The sequence below is a fragment of the Tupaia chinensis genome, unplaced genomic scaffold, assembly GCF_000334495.1.
Source record: "Tupaia chinensis unplaced genomic scaffold, TupChi_1.0 Scaffold000186_1, whole genome shotgun sequence".
In the NCBI taxonomy this organism is placed as follows: Eukaryota; Metazoa; Chordata; class Mammalia; order Scandentia; family Tupaiidae; genus Tupaia; species Tupaia belangeri.
The window spans coordinates 1204032-1225909 of NW_006159661.1; the positions used below are offsets into that span (position 1 = coordinate 1204032).

General features: G+C 42.2%; 1 pseudogene; it reads left to right on the top strand.

The window, feature by feature from the left end:
- Positions 1 to 2336: 2336 nt before the first annotated feature.
- The window catches only part of LOC102481226 (protein BTG3 pseudogene), a 44688-nt pseudogene continuing 25146 nt past the window's right edge, over positions 2337 to 21878 (top strand).

Consider the following 21878-nt stretch of genomic DNA (forward strand, 5'->3'; position numbering starts at 1 on the left):
GCCGTAATTCCTTCCTCTCCATTCTCCTCTCATCATTTTTTCGGCACAGAGGTACACATGCCCAGTATGAGTTTCAAGCCACCAAGTCTGACTTGAGCCACATTTGGACACATGGGAGTCCAGCACCTTAACCATTATGCCACCTGCTGGCCTTCTTAGGCTTCACTTCTCAAAAGCCTCACTACTTCCTAATGCCATTACACTGGGGACCAGATTCCAAATCATAAATATTTGGGGGAATAAACCATGATCTAAACCACAGCAAGGGAACTTCAAAAATTTCATGGAAAATATAATTAAAGTATGAATTTATTTTGTTGCAAAATTGTTTGAAGTTCATACATAATTTTTTTTAATATAATATGCATTCTACACAAACTTTTTAAAGACCTCTTATATAAGTGTAGTTCTTGCAATGCGCAAGAATGGGTTTTATTCTGATGTAGTTTATATTCTAGCCAAAAAGAAGTTAATTAGGAGGCAGCATATGATGAGTAACAGAAATGCTCTGAGTGGTTTACATAGGAGGAAAAAGGACCTGGCATTTTTATTTGGGGAAAGATGCTTTTGATGATTGAAGGACTGTATCTTTTAAGATCAACATATGCTTGTTCAGTAAATTTTAGAAAAAGAGCCATTCCAGGACCAGCAGATGGCATAATGGTTATGTTGCTGGACTCCCATGTAGTCGACCGCAGTTCGAGTCCTGGACCCAGTGACTTAAAACTCATGCTGGGTGCATGTGCATGTGTGTCTTAAATCCTGAGAGGAGAATGGAGAAAAAGAGATTGTGGCATGGCTATGCTCCTGGGGGGATGATTTCTTGTTTTCCGCAGCTCTGTTTCTCTCTGTTTCTCTCTGTCTCTTTGGCGAGCACACACGCCCTACAGCAAAAAATTCTCAAAAAAAAAAAAAAAAAGAAAGAAAGAAAGAAAGAAAAGAAAAAGAGCCATTCCAATGATAGCAGGACTTTAGGACAAGTAGTCTCATGTGTTTTTAGGTGTTTTATGAATTGCTCATCCATCTGTAAAATAACATAGCCATATATAATAGTGGCTATAAACTTCTGCACATCCTTTTGTCCAGTAATTCCTCATTATACTAATTGCACTTCAGTGTAATGACTCAAAAGTTGTAAAAGTTATTCTGTAAATATGTTTACAATGGCAAGTGAGGCAGACAGAGAAATACAGAAACAGAAAAATAAGCACCCCAGCTCCAGTCAGCCCCAGATCATGGACATGTGCAGGCCTCGTGTGTTCTGGAAGGCCTTAGGACACGAACTAGGAATCTCCCCCCATGGCGGTCAGCTTCACAGAATATTGCCTTACTGCTGTGCCATTATCTAGCCATCGCAACAGTGCTTTTGCAAACATGTGAACCTGTTCGAATGGCCAAGTTTGGAGTCTATGACTTAAAATTATAGCATAGCAGGACCAGCAGTTGGCATAATGGCTGTGTCGTTGGACTCCTACATAGTCGACCATGGTTCAAGTCCCGGACTCGGTGGCTTAAACTCACACCTGGTGCATATATGCTTGTGTGCCTAAAATCCAGAGAGGAGAATGGAGGAGAAGGGATTGTGGAGTGGCCATCCCCCCAGGGGGGTGATTTCTCGCTTTATATCTCTCTGTCTCTCTGTCTTTCTGGCAAGCATACATGCCCTACAGGAAAAACCTCTCAAAAAATTATAGCATATCAACATGAATAAATGCTATGAACCCATTAGGAAAAATGACAATATGTAGAAAATATCAGTTAAAGTATAATTGATCTGATGGCTGAAACTAAGATCAGCCACGTGTTGCTCAAAAGCCAATAGTTGAGAGGCAAATGTTGGAGAAAAGGAGAGGTGACTTTATTTAGGAAACTGGTGACCAGGGAAGATGGCCATCTAATGTTTGAAGACCATCTCCAAGGTCTCTGGCCATACACGAGGTTTTAAAGAAAAGAGAAGCAGGAAGAGAAGGGCCATGTGCTCTTCTGCACAGCAGAGTCATCTTGGCCACATGAAAACTTGTTGAACCAAGCTTTTGAGTAATTGTGGTCCCCTTTTGTCCTCAAGGCCAGTGCGTTTTTCTTTTTGTTTCTTAGACACATCTGCATTCTGACTGGGATCTCAAGGCCCAGTTCCTGTGAAAACTCAGCAAAGCTATGACTCGATTCCTTTGTCATAAGTTAAATAGGAAAGCAAGGCCAGTTAGCCAGGCTCAGTCACCAGACGATGCCAGAGCCACACATGGAGCTCGTCCCACTGATGTGATGCCCTCGATTCTCAGCCTGGACAGGATCAGGTCTGCGGATTCTGAGGCCTCAAAGTAGCTGTGGAGGGAAAAATGAAGACTGAAGTTACTGCCGTTTTCTTTTTCACGAGGTTAGTTTGAAAACATAAGTTGAAAAAGAAGCAGTTGAGAGGTTTGCTGAGAAATTGACTCTTAATACTTCAGGAAAAATACAAAAATCACTGGTATCCAGAAAAACCATCAAGAGGACAGGCCTACAGATGCAGTCACGTCAATACATTTCAGAGAGTTGGCCCTGAAGTCCTGAAAGCCTGTGGGAATAGCTGCATCTTGTGTAGAGACCTGGGTTTGCCAAAGGCGCTTACTCTTTGGGTCAGACCCATGAGAAACGTGCTGTCCATATGGAGAGAAAACAATGCATTGGTTGTTGCCAGCTTTGAAAATGAAGATAAGAACAAGGATGAGATCTCCAAGAAAGTAACTGGGGCCGGTGATAAGGTTACTTCCGATTATCATCCAGGATCTTCTTCAGGTGAAGAAACAAGTAAGGGAGTGGAGGTGAAACGCAGTTCATTGACTGTGTACTCGAGCCCTGGGTACAGGATTTCAGAGCTGATATTCCCACCTCTCCCAATAATCAAAGCAATGATCTTTATTTCCAGGAAAAAAAGCCAGGAAATGTACCGAGGAAACGGCCATCAGCATCACTACCCTCCTCCTGTTCCCTTTGGCTATCCAAATCAAGGAAGGAAGAAGAAACCATATCGCCCAATTCCAGTGACATGTACCTCCTCCCGCAATGCAGGGATGATTTCTCACTTTCTCCCTCTCTTTCTTGTCTCTCCAGCGAGCGCATGTGACCAGAATCACTGGATTAATCCTCACATGGTAGCACCTCATTAGCTTCTTTTCATTTTGTTGGTGTCATGTTGAGAGAAAGGTAGAATAAACCTTCCTACACACTAAGGGTTAAAAGTTCATACTCATAGTAGTGAAGTTCAGATGGATCAAACTATCAAAGTTATTTTTTATAGAGAAGTGATTGAGAATAATCTGTCTTAAACATATATACACATGTACTTCAGATACATTGATATCGTTTGAGAAACTTTATTGAAGTTAGTCAAGTGCCTGAATGTTTAATATTGGACTTGAGTATTTATATATTGTGCATCAACTGTCAGACACAGAACACTGTAGGAGTGGGTGATCTGTTCTAGCACCTTTGAGCATTTACTTTATGGATAGTATGTAAGCTATTTATACACGAAATCTATTTTATGTCACCGTTGCTTAGAAGAATTGCATGAAATCATGTAGTTGCAAATAAAAAGTAGCTTAAGGTATGACAACAACAACAATAACAACAACAAAAAAAAAAAAACAGAAAACAAGGCCAGTTAGCCAAAGGGAAGCAAACCTTCTTTAAGGGCCATTCTGTAAAGTCATGTTCAATATGGAGTTATTCTGCTTCCTTCACCTAAGTGAAATGAAGTTGAGTGAAAATAGCAGAAGTTAAGTTCTTTGTGTGCTGATTACAGCTACATGGGATTCCGTGTATACAAGCTACCAGATGTGAGAGGTTAGTAGTTTAGAATTTAATATTCAGTGGATTCTTTTGCATCCCATTGCTCAAGTTTCTAAAAGACAGTAAGTTTAAGACCTTCAGCATATATGAAGCTGGCAGGGGTAGTTATTTTGTTTCACAGGCCTGGGGCTTGGCAAGTACAAACATTGCTGTGAGGATCAGTTTGATGTCTTCAGCTGGCTAGGCGATGGCCAGTTTTCCTAGATGAAGGAGAAATTCCACCGGTGACAATAGCTTTGGCTCACATTCCAGGGGCCAAGCCTGTCCTTCCTGGTCAGCCCTCCCCCTCTCCCCCCCAACTGCGCGGGCCAATTGCTTGCACTCAATCTCTTACTACATGCACAGGGACTATGAAGAGTTTGTGGAAAATGGGATTAACGTACACGTTTATTTTAGTACATTTTTAAAACCTATGCATTGTTTTTTCATAATTCACATTTTCCACAAAGTCTTGTGAAGATCCTGCTCGTATCGCCTGTTGATTCTGTTTCTCTGATCGGACTCTGACTGATAAAATTGCTGCAAGTGCTTTAAAGCTGAGCAAATGAACATTCAGCTACGTGGCTTTCCAATATCGCAGAGCAAGTGAGTGAGAGTGCAAAGGCCAAGTCCAGGCCTGCAGCCTGGCATTATTTCTGCGACATAGCTTGAACTCCATTTCTCCAATTCTGGGCGAAAGGGAAGGGAAGATCTGTTGAACATTATCTACAAAGAGCCACAAGAGGCTTGACGAGATCTGATAAAAGCAAGAAGCCTTCCTTTGAAATGCCCCCAGCCCTGTGGGTTTCCCACTTTCTAAGAATAGCACGGGCAGGTGGGCACTTTACAAACTTCTTAGGAGAGGAATCTATTTTACTGCTGGTCACTGATAAAGTGCTGGTGCTGGCTAGCTGGAGCTCAGGGCAGACAGCAGGGAGGGGGGGCTGTGTTCCAGAAAGGTGTGGGAGGAAGGATTCCCAGGGGCACTGGCAATTACAGCTGGGTAAACTCACTTCTCAGTCTCATAATCATGCAGAAATGTCCACGCCCACAGCCCAAGCATGTGACTATTTTGAAGAGGGCAAAACAGGACAAGAGGAAAGTGGAAGGTAGAACACTTGGACATGCAGCATTATTTTCTGGAAAATGTGAAAAAAAAAAAAAAACTCGGGAAATTAACTCCGGGGAAAGGGGAGAAAACTCAAAAAGTTTGGGAAAGTTCCTCCCAGAAAAAAAATGGGTTTGTTAGTAATGAGGTACAAATGAAGAGGGCAAAACAGGACAAGAGGAAAGTGGAAGGTAGAACACTTGGACATGCAGCATTATTTTCTGGAAAATGTGAAAAAAAAAAAAAAACTCGGTAAATTAACTCTGGAGACAGGGAGATAAACTCAGAAGTCTTGGGAAGTTCCTCCCAGAAAAAAAATGGGTTTGTTAGTAATGAGGTACAAAATGCCTCATTCTAGGTCAGAGGCCTGGCTCCTCTCTAACTAGATAAAACTCTTGGGTATGAGGAGGGAGGAAACGCTCCTCAAATATATTTACTTAGAATTGAACTTTGTATTTTTCTTATGAGCTCATCATATCCTTAAAATATAATTTTTATTTGTGTTATCACAATGTTTATGCAAATATGGATTCTAATATAGATTAGAAAATTACATGATCAAGGACAGATGTGCAAACTGTGCGAACTGCACACTAAGATTGAGTTTCCTATTGTAATTAATACCCCCTTAGGATCTAAGAATCAAGAACAATAAGAGTTCTTTTTTTAAAAAATTATTTATTCATTTATTCCATGAGAGCGAGTGAGAGAGAGAGACAGACACTCCAATGGGGCTACCTACTGTGCAATATGACCCTGGAACTTGCTCCTCCTGTCTATAACTGTATATCCACCTTCTTCCCTGTTCCCCCTGCCCCCAAAGTAAATTTTTTTTATTCCATATTTGCCAAGAGCTTTAAAAATAGTCATTCATTTATTTATTCACTCATAAATTCAGGAGCCAGCTGGCAGCACGGTGCTTAAGGAAGTTGGATCCAACAAGGCTGACTATGTGGCTTGAGTCCCAGATCAAGGTGGCTTGAAAAATGCACTAGGCATGTGTGCCCAAAATACCAAGAGGAGAATAAAGGAGAAGGAATCACTGTGTGGGATGATTTCTCACTTTCTCTCTCTTTTTTGTCTCTCCAGTGAGTGTATGTGCCTTATAGCTCCCTCCTCCCCCCCAAAAGTTGAGATCCATACATAATTTTTGTAGACACGTTTTCCACAAACTTTTTGAGGATGCCCACGTATCATCCACTCTTGCTTGATTTCCTCCTTGATTACTACTAGTCTTTTAAAATTAATTAATTAATTAATTTTTCATGGGCAAGAGATATATAAATAGAGAGAAACAAGTATCCCTAATGATATTCTCATATTACGATCCACCCTCAGCTTCAGCCAGCCCAGACAATGGGCACACATGCTCTCCGCATGTTCAGGGAAGACTTTGGACATAAACTGGGGACCTTCCCATATGGGTCAGTGTCACATTAATGCAGTGCCACCAGCTGTCCCTCCTAATGTTCATCCCGATCGTATCTTACAGACGTGGAAGGAGCCAGAGACTGAAGGGGCAGCACAAATCTGTTTGGGCTCTGTTACTCTGAAATACCTCTGGAAATTGTCTAAGCAGGAAGGAGTACACAGAAGCTATTTATAAAAATTGCTTGGGTTTTCTTGGAGTTTGATTACTTCGTGCTTTCATTTAGCAACTCTGCATTTGAGATCTACAGCCAGCAGTTCCACATGGACCTGAAGTAGGTCACAAGAGGGGTAGGAGTTCATAATCTGCATTTCTTGGATCAATGAACTGCAATTACTTCCACAGATAGACCAGCAAGAAGTCCTGGGGTCGAGAAAATGTGTCAGCTTAGAGACTCAAGTTCTTGGACGTGAAAAGTCTAGGACACTTACAGAGTTGTTAGTGCTATGTGGTATAGTTTGGCAAGGATCTAGTAGATCCCTGTGTCTCTCTGATATCCAGAAAGGGCTTGAAATCCTACTATAATTGCAGGATTTCTATAGATCTAGAAGGCTGTTTGGTTTCAAAGAAGCTCAGCTAAAACATACACATCTTTCAGTCTTCATCAGCCGGTCATTTTAGTGATGCCAGTCATTGAAGGCAAGGACATGGCAGAAAGAAAGATTAGTAAATGGAGCACAGAAGCGGGGAGGACAGACAAGATAAACAGCTTACCTCACAGTTTCATTGACAGCTCGTCCTGGTATTGGTTTAAATCATGTCAGGTACTCCCCACTGTGTCCACAGAGAAGGGTTCTGCAAGACCCAGTGGGTGGGGTAAGCGCAGAGTCTGGGGCTGGCGGACGTGAGACTTACCAGTAAACTGACTTCGCAAGGCAAGATACACGGCCCATGCAGATGCTGATCTGGTCCAGGCTGGGGCTGTCTTCTCCACAGACATCAATTTTCTTCAGAAATGCATGGGTAGGAACCAGCAGTTAGTGTAATGGCTATGTCGCTGGACTCCCAAGCAGTCGACCGCGATTCACGTCCTGGACCCGGTGGCTTAAAACTCACGCCGGGTGCATGTGCGTGCGTGCCCAAGATCCCAAGAGGAGAATGGAGGAGAAGGGATTGCAGTGTGACCATCCCCCCTGGGGGGTGATTTCTCGCTTTCTGTCTCTATGTCTCTCTCTGTCTGTCTGGCGAGCGTACGCGCCCTATAGCAAAAACTTCTCCAAAAAAAAAAAAAAAAGAAATGCATGGGTGATGGGCTTGATTCCAGACCCTTCTTAAAGTCTTGTCTATTCTTGCTGTTCACTTAGATTTTGGCGAAGCCTTGTGCTATTTCAGGAGATTGATGCAGTGGGAAATGCTGAGACCAGCCCAATGTCAAAGCTGCCTTTCTCACTGACACGGTCACTGGGCTCCTACTGGCTCCACAGTGGCCCTCGTCAGGGCCTGACTTGCAGCAAGAGAGCTGGGTTTCTGGCCGTGAATACTCTTGGCAGGTATCTCTATGTCTGTTTGGTGGTAGCAGAAAGTGCACATTCCCTGGAGTGATAATCTCTGCATGCTTCAGTTTCCACTAATCTTGGCTCCATATCAGTCCTGCTTAATTAAACTGTTAAATTGGTTGAAGAGGTAATTCCAAAGTTAGCATAATTTCACATGAGGAATGAGGAGAAAGTGGGCAAGAGGTCTTGGAACACTCTTTAGCTCCAGTAACTTTGGAGAATTAAGACTCTATCAGCCTGCTCTGGCAGGGCCAGTGAGAAGCTGAAATTCTCTGGGATTTTATTTGGATCTTCAGTTTTCCTTTTACTTTATTTTATGTTTTTTTAATTCTATCTTTCTACTGTTTCTTTAATATATATTTGTTACTATGGTTTTCAAACAGCAGAAGCATTTTCTCTTCTGTATTTTCTTGTTCTTTATTCTCAGTCCTCTAATTTCACTTTCTTGCTCTTTTTCTTGATGTGCAAACAGAAGAACTGTGTCTGGATCGACCCATCAGTGCGTGTCCCTAGTGTCAAAATTCTGCCAGAAGATACCGGGTAGAATTGAGAGGCAATGATGTGACATCAGATTTGTAAAATAAGTAGTAAACTCTTTCTCTGTTAAATGTCACTGTTTTGAGAGGTTTATGATCTTGTTCCACAGCAGAGGAAATGGAAAATTCCACAGTCCACCAAAGTATTCCTAGTGAAGTTGGCAGTGGGGCTCTTCAATGGCAAGATCTCAACTCTGGCACTGAAAGTTTGGCAGCTGGAGAAAGTAAGGGATCCTACAGAAGTCATTTCACTGGAAACGTGTGTGTTCAGTTGGCCAGCTGATCAATGATCAGACGAAATGTTTGTCGAGGGCTTACTATATATTGCTAGGCTTGTAGTAAACGGTTTGCAGGTTACTGGAGAAATCTGGGCAATCCTTAACTTGATGTGTTAACAGGACAGATCAACTGTAGGAAAGAGTAGACCCACAATATATGAAGACTGAATTGCAGAAGTATACCTTTTCTTACTTAGCACTACGGGGTACATGAGCAGATAGGCATAGGGACTTCCTCTACAAAGCTCTTGTAGGACCCGGGTTTACTTGAGTGTCTCTTTCTCACCAGAGAACAGATGTGCTTGCATATATGTATGCACATGCACAGGAGAGAGCACTCACAGTGGTGTGTGCTCACATTACAAACCTCTTTTCCTCCATTTCTTCTTCCAGTCAGGATTTTGGGCACACACGCTCATGTGCCCAGCATGTTCCTCAAACTGCCAGGTCTTGGATTAGAACTGTAGCTGGCCATACAGGATCCGGTTCCCAATGCACAGTGCTTAACCACTGTGCTACAGGGCCAGCCTCCTCTCTCTCTTTTTTCTTTATTTCTTTGATGAGAGAGTATACCCACACATTGGAAGGGGGGCACCCTTGACAGGGTTTCATCTCACTGTAATCCCATTCCCCCAGTCCTCCTACTAGTCAGGATCTTGGGCACATACGTGTTCAGAGTATTTCAGGTCAACTCGGGACCTGACCTGTGTCTGGCCATGTGGCTTCCAGCACTGCAGACAGATATACTACCCCTGGTGCCACCAAGGCTGGGCCACCTTCTCTCTTCAGTGTGTGACTTTTCAGTTTCCCTTGAAGATCATCTTCAGTCCAGTCAGTTGGAAAGGGAAGGGGCTTCGGCACAGAGGTATGGCACAGTAGCTTCTTATAGGCCAGGTCTATCTACAACCTCTGTTCAAATGTGTTGGCTGGGATTTGGTACATGGTTACATCTGATGGCGATGGAGGCTGGGAATGAGGCCCAACTATGTGCCCATGGAGGCAAAAACATGAATCTGGCAGGTGGCTGACAGTGTGTGCCACCTGGGTTGAGTAATGGATGTATTTCTAAAGAGGAAATTTGGATATTTTAAACTAGTTTCTTTGTGTTTTCCTATATTTTTCAAAGTTCATTATTACACATATTATCTTCATAATCAGAAAAAGGCAGGGCCAGCCCCATAGTCTAATGGTTAAGGGAACCAGATCCCACATGGCCAACTGCAGTTCAAGTCCCAGCTCTAGTGGCCTGAAAAACATGCCAGCACATGTGCGTGCATGCCTCAGACCCTTAGAGAATGGGGAAATGGAGGAGAAAGAGTTGCAATGTGACTATGCCCCATTGGGGCATCTCTATATCTCTGTCTCTCTCTGGTGAGTGCATGTGTTCTCTGGCAATAATAAAAAAAAAAGAAAGAGGAAGAAAGAAAAGAAAGAAAGGAAGGAAGGAAGGAAGGAAGGAAGGAAAGAAGGAAGGAAGGAAAGAGGAAAGAAAGAAGAAAGAAGAAAGAAAGAAAGGAAAAGACAATAGATCTAATTTTAGAAGTTGTGGTCTAGGTCTTTGGAACTTAGACATTATTTTTTTTTCTACAGAAACAGTTAAAATTTGGACCAGCAGTTAGCGTAATGGCTATGTCTCTGACTCCCATGTAGCCGACCACAGTTTGAGTTCCGGACCCGGTGGCTTAAACTCGCACAGGGCACATGTGCATGTGTGCCCAAGATCCTGAGAGGAAAATGGAGGAGAAGGGGGAACCAGCAGTTAGCATAATGGCTATGTCGCTGGACTCCCACGTAGTCGACCGCAGTTCGCGTCCTGGACCCGGTGGCTTAAAACTCACGCCGGGCGCGTGTGCGTGCGTGCCCAAGATCCCGAGAGGAGAATGGAGGAGAAGGGATTGCAGCGTGGCCATCCTCCCTGGAGGGTGATTTCTCGCTTTCTGTCTCTATGTCTCTCTCTGTCTGGCAAGCGCACATGCCCTATAGTGAAAATCTCTCCAAAAAAAAAAGAGAAAATGGAGGAGAAGGGATTGTGGCGTGGCCATCCCCCCAGGGGGTGATTTCTCACTTTCTGTTTCTCTGTCTCTTTCTGTCTTTCTGGCGAGTGCATGAGCCCTTTTGCAAAAATCTCTCTCGGAAAAAAAAAAAAAAAAAACAGTTAAAATTGGCATTTGGGTCCTCAGGCTGGACTATAAAATCCTATATAGTCCATTAAGTAGTTGAAATGTACTATTATAATTAATTATTAGCTCTGCCATGTTTCTCAAAGGGATTTATGTCTAACCATATACCAGACTGACATCTGTGCTCAGGAGCAGGCGGATGAGGAAATGAGTGATGAAGAGAAGGTGAGGAGGATGTGCTGAAGTCACATGTGCCGGAGTGAGCGCCTCCCACTTGCTCTTCCTCGCGCCTGTCACCAGAGCGCCTCACGGTGGCGAACACCTCTACAGTCATGTCCACTTTTATTTATTTATTTATTTATTTTGAGAGAGAGAGATTTTTGCTATAGGGAGCATGCATTTGCTGGAGAGACAGAGAGTGAGAGACAGAAAGTGAGAAATCACTCCCTAAGGAGGATGGCCACACCACAATCCTTTCTCCTCCATTCTCCTCTCGGAATTTTGGGCATGTGCACACACATGCCTGGTGTGAGTTTTTGTTTGTTTGCTTGTTTGTTTGTTTTTTGCCTGGTGTGAGTTTTAAGTTGCCATTTCTGGGACTCAAACCGTGGTCAACTACAGTCCAGCAATGTAACCATTACTCCATCTTCTGGTCCCAAGGCATACCCATTTTTCTAAAGTAATCTATGCTTCAAGATCACCTCTGCACTTTTTCCCAAAAAATGTGCTTCTCTCACTGACCTTGTTTTGGGGTTATAGGGGAACCTTAACGGAATTCATTCAGAGAAGGTGAGAAAAAGAGGACCCCACTAGGACATCTCAGAGTACCTGCAATATTTAAAGAAAAAAACCACTGGGACATGGTGGTTAAGGCACAGAACTCCCACATGGCTGACTGTGGTTTGAGCCCCAGACCTGGCAGCTTGAAAATCACACCTGGCACATGTGCATCCCAGAATCCTGGGAGGAGAATAGAGGAGAAGGGATTATAGCATGGTCATCTCCCCCTGTGGGTGGTTTCTCATTTTCCCTCTCACCTTTTCTCTCTGGCATGCATGTGTGCTTTACAGCCGGGGGAAAAAAAAAAAAAAAAAAAGAACAAAAAAGAAAAGAAAGAAAGAAAAACCATTAAGCTAGATGCTTCTGTCATTGGTAGAATTATAGGCAGAATGCCCTAGTCAAGATGCTCAGATAGCATTGAGGTAGATATTTTTGGTCAGGGACTCTGTCCAAGTCGTTCTCTGGGAACAATTTCTCAAGGCTTTTTCTACCTTTTCTAGCTTCTAGCTGACTCCAACTTTAAAAAAAATTCTTTTTAAATTCATTTATTTCTTAAATGAGGAAAAGAACACCCTACTGGGTACTCTAATGCCACAATCCACTCCTAGCTTCAGCCTACCCAGACCATGCCCAGTGTACTTGGGGTGGTTTTAGATATGAACCTGGAACCTTCACAAGTGGGTCAGCCTCAGAGTGTCGTGTTTTACACTGTGCCACTGTCTAGCCCCATGCCTCCAGTTCTTAAAGTCTCAAGTTTATCATGGCAGCTCTGTGTCAGACAATAGTACTCTCCAAATATTCCGTGTGTCCCAATATCTCTAGTCTCTTTCCTAGTTGTGTTAGGGCCATGCAACAAGTAGGTCTGTGGGCCATGAGCTAAGGAGTTGTGGGCCAGTTCTGGGTTGAGGCAGTGAGTAGGTGTGAGTCTTGGATATTCTCTTTCAGCTCTGTGGCTACACTGAAGACCTCAGCATAGGTACCAGAGGAGGAGAGGGAGCTGCCCAGACCATTCTGATTCATGGCCAAAGGCAGGAATCGCCTGATAAGACACTCTACTTGTTGTGACTACTTGTTTTGATGAAGACAGTGATGTCTGTTATGAGGGACCTATTGAAGATGGCATCATGACTGTCATCATCGGTCTGCAAACAGAGGAACAACCAGAAAATGGCTTTGTCTGGAGAGGAAAGAACACAGAACCAAAGAGTTCAGTTAAAAGGCAAGAGAATTTCTCAGACTTCAATGACTTAGCTTCTTTCTAGTTTGTGACATCGAAATTGTTCACCTCACTAAATATTACAATACTACGGGAGAATGTACCAATTTTGAATGATTGGCATAGAACACAATAGCTATGTGGCAAAAGAGAGATTCTCTGAAGACTGAGCATACGAGATGGCCTTCTAAGACAGGCCGAATTTAGAATGATGGGAAGGAACGAATTGGGCCTCCGGGTGGAAGGAGTGATATGAGCGAAGGCTTTGAGCTAGAAAATCATGTTAGTCCAGTTTGACTGGAGTGCACTTTTGGGGGAAGGGTACATTACCGGGAGGTAAGACTCATGAAACGCATAGAGAGCCCATTGCAGACAACCTCAAATGCTGCTGAATTCCTTTGAACGTTGTCTTGAACAGTTGCTATTGCAATGTAATAGTGAAAACTAGGCAACCACCTGGATGCTCATCCATCAGGAACTGTCGTATAAACCTTGGTACTTGCATATGGTAACATGTGGTCGTTACAGAAACTGATTCAGACTCACAAAGAATGATCTCGAAGGCCTTGTTCAGTAACATCAGAGATATAAGTAATATCACCTGTGGGAGGGAGACACATCATTCCTACAGTGCCTGTATTCCCAAGTGTACGTCTGTGCACACACACGCGGATGTCTGTGGATGCATACGAGTTCTAAGGATACACACAAGCTAATAACAGTGGTTGAACAAAGGCCTGGGATTGACCATAGTCCTGCTTGCTCTGAAGGGTCAGATCCTTGTCCTTGGAGCGTTTTGAAGGAAATGGAAACTAACCAGGTTACTTCCTGGTCATCTCAGCCTGCCGCTTTCCCCAGACCCAGATTGAACCAGATTCTACATTTGGTTATCATGTAGGTGGACCAGACTGGACTGGTTTTCCTTCTAATCAATTAAAATGCATTTTTGGTAATGGAAGGTAGTAAATGCCCTTGCAAAGATAAGCAGACCTCTCTCTTACCTAAGATGATGTTTCACTGAGCAAAAATGTTTCTGGCCAAGACATAGAATGCTTTTGAAATTGATATGTTTAAGCATCCTTGTATGAGAAAGTCTATCATTAAATTAAAGAACAAAATCATTTATACTCAATTACTTTAAAGAAAATGCCAAAATGACCGATTACATTAAAGCCCATTTATTAAAGTCACAGGACAATTAAAATATTGAAAAAAAAAAAGAGTGAAAAATTATTTAGAACATACGCCTAAAGGAAACACATAAATTACACAATAAATAGTATCAGGAAAATCAATTGTGGTAGCAGAAGAGTCTCATTAAGATCAGACCAGCAGGTGGTATAGTGGTTAAGGCACTGGACTCCCACATGGTCGACTGCATTTCAAGTCTTGGATGCGACAGTTTGAAAATCACACCAGGTGTACACGCATACCCAAAATCCCAGGAGGAGAAAAGAGGAGAAGGGACTGAAGCATGGCCATCTCCCTAGGAGAGTGACTTCTCGCTTTCCCTCTCTCTCATATTTCTCTGCCTCTCACTGGCAAGCTCACATGTCCTATGGGAAAACAAAACAAAACCAAACAAAAATCTTAAAAAAAAAAGAAACAGACATGAAACATTCCTCTTATCACCTCTGTAATGTAACATTACATGAGAGGCTGGAGCCCATGTAAAATTTCTGCTGCCAGATAAAATCTCTATAGGGAAAATACAAGAGCATGTGGTTGTGAGTTCTAACTACCACTGTGCTCAGCCATTTGTTGCTTGGATTATTTATAATTCCAACAACAAAAAGATATTTGGAAAATCCTCACATAGTCTGAAGTGAAGCAACATACTTTTAAGTAACTGTGAGTAAAATAAAATGTCACAAAAAATTAGAAAATTTTGGGAACCAGCAGTTAACATAATGGTTATGTCACTGGATTCCCACGTAGTCGACCGCGGTTCGCGTCCTGGACCCGGTGGCTTAAAACTCACGCCGGGCGCGTGTGCGTGCGTGCCCAAGATCCCGAGAGGAGCATGGAGGAGAAAGGATTGTGGCGTGACCATCTCCCCTGGGGGGTGATTTCTCGCTTTCTGTCTCTCTGTCTCTCTCTGTCTGTCTGGCGAGCGCACGCGCCCTATAGCAAAAACCTCTCCAAAAAAAAAAAAAAAGAGAGAAAAAAAAATTAGAAAATTTTTATTAAATGAAAATAAAAATAAAAATGCAATATATGCAACAAATGCAACGTATCATTTTGGGGATTCAGAGTAAAAGTAGTACTTTGAGGAAAATATATAAATTTACCTGTTTATATTAGGGAAAAAAGGAGTCTAAAATCAACCATTTAAGCTGCAACTTACAGCAGTAGAAGACGCTAAATCCAAAGTGAGTAAGAAGCAGGGAATAAATGCAGGGATAGGAAGCAATGAAGCATAGGGCCAGCAGGTAGCATGATGGTTAAAGTGCTGGACTCCCACATGGCAGACCGTGGTTCACATCCTGGACCTGGTGGCTTGAAAATCATGCTGGGGGGATCAGCAGATGGCATAATGGTTATGTCACTGCACTCCTACATGATCAACCATGGTTTGAGTCCCGGATTCAGAGGCTTGAAATTTGCACCGGGCACATTGTACTTGTGTGGCCAAGATCTGAGAGGAGAATAGAGAGGAGAATGGAGGAGAAGGGACTGCAGCATGGCCATCCTCTCTGGGGGTTGATTTCTTGCTTTTTGTCTCTCTGTCTCTCTCTGTGAGTGCACACACCCTATAGCAAAAATCTATATAAAATAAAAAAAGAGAAAGAAAAAGAAAATCGTGCTAGACATGTCCATGTGAGCCCAAAATCCTGAGAGGAGAATGAGAGAGAAGGGATGGTGGCCATCTCCCTTGGGGGTAATTTCTCACATTCCCTCTCTCTATCTCTCTGTCTCTCTCAGGTGAGTATGCACACATTATGGCAAAAACTTTTTTTAAAAAAAGAGAAAAGAAAACAATGAAACACAAAACAGACAACCAATACAGAAAATAAAACATAAAGGTGTTTTGTTTTGTGAAATATTGTTAAAAATGGATAAACTTCAGCTAAGCTGATCGAGGCTAAAAGGATAGAAGAGAAGACATCAGAATGGTCTTAGAGACATTAAACGTTAATGTATTTGTTTTTGGAGAGGTTTTTGCTATAGGGTGTGTGTGCTCGCCAGAAAGACAGAGAGAGACAGAGAGACAGACAGAAAGCAAGAAATCACCCCCCAGGGGGGTTGGCCATGCCACAATCTCTTGTCTTCCATTCTCCTCTCAGGATCTAGGGCTCGCACGGACATGCGCCCGGTGTGAGTTTAAGCCACCGGGTCCGGGACTCAAACCACGGTCAACTATATGGGAGTCCAGCGACATCGTCATTACGCCAACTGCTGGTCCCAAACTTTAATAATTATTTTTTAAGAGAGATTTTTGCTACAGGATGCGTGTGCTTGCCAGGAGTCAGAGAGAGACAGAGAGACAAAAAGCAACAAATCGCCCTCCAGGGGGGATGGTTGCCAGGAGACAGAGAGAGACAGAGAGACAGAAAGTGAAAAATCATCCTCCAGGGGGGATGGCCGCACTGCAATTGCTTCTCCTCCATTCTCCTCCTGGGATTTTGGGCACGCACACACACATACACACCGAGCCTAAGTTTTAAGCTGCCAGATCTGGGACTCAAACTGCGTTCGACTAAGTAGAGGTCCAGTGATGTAACCATTATATTATCAGCTGGTCCCAAAACTGAAAAAAATTTCAAACCTTAAATACAATGGATGAATTCCCTGGAAGAGTCAAGTTACCCAATTGCCAACTGTTAGCAAGAATGCGGAGCAACCAATACTCTCCTGCCTTACTGATGGGAATGGAAAATTCTATGAACCATGCTGGAAAGCAATTTGGTAGCTTTATGTAAAGTTAAGCCTGTACTTGTCATGGGCCTTAGTAACTTCACTCCTGGGTATTTAATCAAGAAAAATGAAAACATATGTTCACACGAAGACTTACACAGGCTTTTCCATGGCAGCTTTATTAAAAATTGCCCAACTGGAAAAATCTAAATGTCCATTAGCAGGTGAGAGGATACACAATTTATGCTATGTACGTGCAGTGGAAGAAGGAATTAACTACTGATAAACCCAATCTGGGTGGCTTTTTTTTTTTTTTTTTTAATAAGTTTTTGCCATAGGGCACGTGCATTTGCCAGAGAGATGGGGCTGGTGGTGAAGGAGTGAGAAATCACCCACTAGAGAGGGTGGTCATGCTGCAATCTCTCTTCCTCCATTCTACTTGTGGAATTTTGAACATGCACACACGTGTCTGGCGTGATATTTTGAGTCATGGGGTCCAGGATGCAAATCATGAAGTTGGTCATGTGAGATCAAGCTGCCTTAACCTCCATGCCACCTGCTGGCCCAATCTGGGTGCCTTTTTAAAGTATTATGCTGGGACCAGCAGTTGGCGTAATGATTTCGTCGCTGGACTCTCATGTAGTCGACCACAGTTTGAGTCTCACACCCGGTGGCTTGAAACTCAGGCGAGGTTTGTGTGGATGCATGCCCCAAACCCCTAGAGGAGAATGGAGGAGAAAAGATCGTGGTATGGCCATCTCCCCAGGAGGTGATTTCCTGCTTTTTGTCTCTCTGTCTCTCTGGCAAGTGCACACAACCTATAGCAAAAATCTCTCTCTAAACAACGTATCATGCTGAGCAAAGGAAGCAAGACAGAAAAGAGAGCTCCATGATTCCATTTGTAAAAAAAAATCTTAGGAAAGACAAAACGGGCTCAGAGAATCCGTGGTGCTCAGGGTTAGGGATGGATGTTGGAAACTATGAGCCATGATGGAGTCGTACGTTGTGACTGAGGTGTGGGCTACATGGGTACATATGCTTGCAAAATTCGTTTACCTGTACGCATAACATGTGCATTTTATTAATATGTAAGTTATGTTTTAATACAATTGGTTTAAAAATTAACAGCTTTCTTATGTTAATAATTTTTAAACGAAGTAAAAAAGTAGTAACAAATGACAAGACGCTTTGAACTAAAATGAACAAAACCTGAGCTAGCCTTGTGGTCGAATGATTAAGGGAGCTGAACCCTACAGGACTGACTGCAGTTCAAACCCTGGTCCTGGCACTTGAGGAAACACACACCAGCTATGTGTGTGCACCTGTGTGCATGTATGTGCCCAAAACTCTACAGGATGGACAAATGGGAGAGGGCTCGTAGCATGATCAAACCTATTGGCTTGGGAGTGCTTTCACCCTCTCTCTTGCTCCCTCTCTGTCTCTCTCTGGAGAGTGCGAGCAACCTCTAGCAATTAAAAAAAATGAACAAAAATCTGTGAAAACTTTATAAAATCAAATATTAAGTATTATTGAAAGACATAAGTGATCCAAATAGATAAGAGAAATAGGCCAGACTTCAATGAACATAGAGATCAATATCGAAGAGCTAGAAATTCTACACAAATTGATTTCTAGAGACTATGCAATTCCGGTAAAAATCCCAACTAAATTTTTGGTGGAATGTCAGTCACTATTAATTGTCAGTGGAAAAAGTAGTTTATAAGATTTATATAAAATTTAATTTCAATTTTTTAAGCAAACGCGATATAGGTATATTATGAAAACAAGGACTGGGAATAAATATAACATGATATTAGCAGTGATTATCTTAAGTGCTAAAATCATGGAAGATTTATATTTTCTTCTTTTATTTCCTTAAATTTACAACTGTTATATAATAAGCATGCATTAATTTTGCAAACAGAAAAGAAAATATTTATAAACATCAGAGAGAACACTAGCTCCATGACCTAGTGCCTCAGGGAATTGAGTCCTACCTGGCCAACCTTGCAGGTGTGAATCTTGTCCTCTGTAGCTTGAAAAACACACCAGATGCAGCACACGCAGGCATGCCCCAGATCCTGACAGGGTGGAGAACTGGAGGAGGAGTTGCGGGTGACCACTTCCCACTGGGGGTGTTTTCTCCCCCTCCCTTTCTCCCTCTTCGGAGTACTGTCTGTCTCTCTCACTTACAGAACAAATAAAAAAGAAAAAGAAGAAGAAGAATTTCCTGGATACTAAATTTGGGTTAACAAAAGTGAAATTGTTTTATTACTTCTTTTGAAGGTTTGATAAACTTGATGTCTAAATTTCTGTATCCTGGCTGTAAAAGTCACTTGCTTTAGATTCTGACTTGCAGACATCGGAACGTTCTGTTTTGTAAACCTAGAAGCCTAGCGTATAAGGGGACTTCAAAAATTCATGAAAAATGTGGGATCAACAGATGATGTAATGGTTACTTCGCTAAACTCCCATGTAATTGACTGTGGTTCAAGTCCCAGACCCAGCAACTTAAAACTCACACTGAGTGAATGTGTGTGCCGTGCCCAAGATCCCAAGAGGAGAATGGAGGAGAAGGGATGGGGAGGTGGGAAGGGGATTCTTGCTTTCTATTTCTCTGTTTCTCTCTGTCTCTCCAGTGAGCACACATGCCCTATAGTAAAAATCTCTCTTAAAAAAATCATAAAAAATGTAATTAAATACAAATTTATTCTGGCACCAAACAATTTTAAAATCCATGCAGGTTTTTCATAATGTACAATTTCCATAAATTTTTATGCTTTAGTCTAAACAGAAGCCCATGATCGGAGTGCCTGTGGAGATGATCAGATTTTATATTAAGGGCTTAGAACCTCCCTTTCTCCCTCTTCGGAGTACTGTCTGTCTCTCTCACTTACAGAACAAATAAAAAAGAAAAAGAAGAAGAAGAATTTCCTGGATACTAAATTTGGGTTAACAAAAGTGAAATTGTTTTATTACTTCTTTTGAAGGTTTGATAAACTTGATGTCTAAATTTCTGTATCCTGGCTGTAAAAGTCACTTGCTTTAGATTCTGACTTGCAGACATCGGAACGTTCTGTTTTGTAAACCTAGAAGCCTAGCGTATAAGGGGACTTCAAAAATTCATGAAAAATGTGGGATCAACAGATGATGTAATGGTTACTTCGCTAAACTCCCATGTAATTGACTGTGGTTCAAGTCCCAGACCCAGCAACTTAAAACTCACACTGAGTGAATGTGTGTGCCGTGCCCAAGATCCCAAGAGGAGAATGGAGGAGAAGGGATGGGGAGGTGGGAAGGGGATTCTTGCTTTCTATTTCTCTGTTTCTCTCTGTCTCTCCAGTGAGCACACACACCCTATAGTAAAAATCTCTCTTAAAAAAATCATAAAAAATGTAATTAAATACAAATTTATTCTGGCACCAAACAATTTTAAAATCCATGCAGGTTTTTCATAATGTACAATTTCCATAAATTTTTATGCTTTAGTCTAAACAGAAGCCCATGATCGGAGTGCCTGTGGAGATGATCAGATTTTATATTAAGGGCTTAGAATCTGTTGACAGTTTTAGTGAAATGTGTGACATCCTCAAAAAAAAATTCACGGAAAATGTGTATGATGAAAAAACTATGCATGGATTTCAAATCACAATAAACTTCTATTTTAATTCCATTTTTCTACAGACTTTCTGAAGTTCCCTCACATCTGAATCAGATTCTGGAGTAATGTGAGGTTATCATGAAGGAGTCCATTAAATATTAAAGCAAATATAACCACTTTACCTCTTTAATTGTAATCATCTCAAGCCCCGGCCCTGAGGCAGATCTAATTTTGTTTAGTGTCTTGTATAATTTAGCCATAGGTAATATCATCGGTTAATCCCTCCCCCTTAAACATTTAAGGTGTTGACTCTTTGAATGGGGTTATTCACTGTCATCTACTTGAACTCAGAAAAACTCTGCTCAATACATCAACTTCAGTTTTACCTCACTCTTCTTCTTTTTCTTCCTTTATTTCTCTTTCTTCCTTTCCTTTTTTCTTTCTTCCTCTCTTTCTTTCTTTTTTTTTTTTTTTTCCTAGGTTTTTGCTATAGGGCATATGTACTCACTGGAGAGAGACAGAGAGAAAAGTGACAAATCACCCCCCAGAAGTGAAGCCGTGCCACAATCCCTTTTTCTCCATTCTTCTCTGGGATCCTGGGCACACATACAAACACACCTGGCAGACTTTCAAGCCTCCGGGTCTGGGGCGTGAACCATAATCAGCCATGTGGGAATCTAGCACCTTAACCATCATACCACCTACTGGCCTTTTTTTATTTTTTTAAAGTTTATTCATTTACTTATTTATCTTTCATGAATTAGAGAGACAAAAAGATAGAGATAGAGATAGACACACCCCAGGGGGAGGGGTGATCCACCCCAACCTGAGCCAGCCCCAAATCATGGGTTTGCTCAGAGTTGTCTCTGGACATGACCTGGAAATGAAGTCACATGTGGGTCAGCCTCCCAGAGAGTGGCGTTACACTGCAGCCCCACCTGGCTCCTCAAGCTCTTCTTAATGATAAGCCGGTAGAATCAGTGTCTTCTGAAGGCTATTCCCAGTTTGAAGAAAGGAGAAGGCTGAGCGGGGTAGCGTGCAGCTAACCCACGAATAGGCCTAGCCAGTTACTTAGAAGTTTAAAAGGAGACAGGCAAAAATAAATAAATAAATAAATAAATAAATAAATGGAGACAGGCAAGTACATAGTTAAGCTTTACTCTATTTAAAACTGGGCTTTGGGGCCAGGAGGTGATGTGGTGGTTAAGGCTCTGGACTCCCACATGGCCCACCACAGTTCGAGTCCTGCTGGACCCACAGCTTGAAAACAACCCCCGGCACGTGTGTGTATGCCTCACAGAATCCTGAGAGGAGAATGAAGAAGAGATTGTTGGCATGGCCATCCCCATGGGATGATTTCTTGCTTTCCCTCTCTCTGTCTGCCTCTGTCTTTTTCCAGTGAGCACATGCACTCTCTGGCAAAAAACCTAAAACAAAACAAAACAAAACAAAAATTGGACTTTGATCTTTCAAAAAGCTGTTTTTAATCACTTTAATGCTAGCAGGAGATTCTGGAACAGATTTCAAGAACCAGTAAGCATGAGTACTGAGAAATGTCAGGGGAGGGATTGTTTCTGTTTTTAATGGCTGTACATCAAATAGTTATACCCTCTATGGTTTGAACCTGTGCTCTCCAAATATTTTAA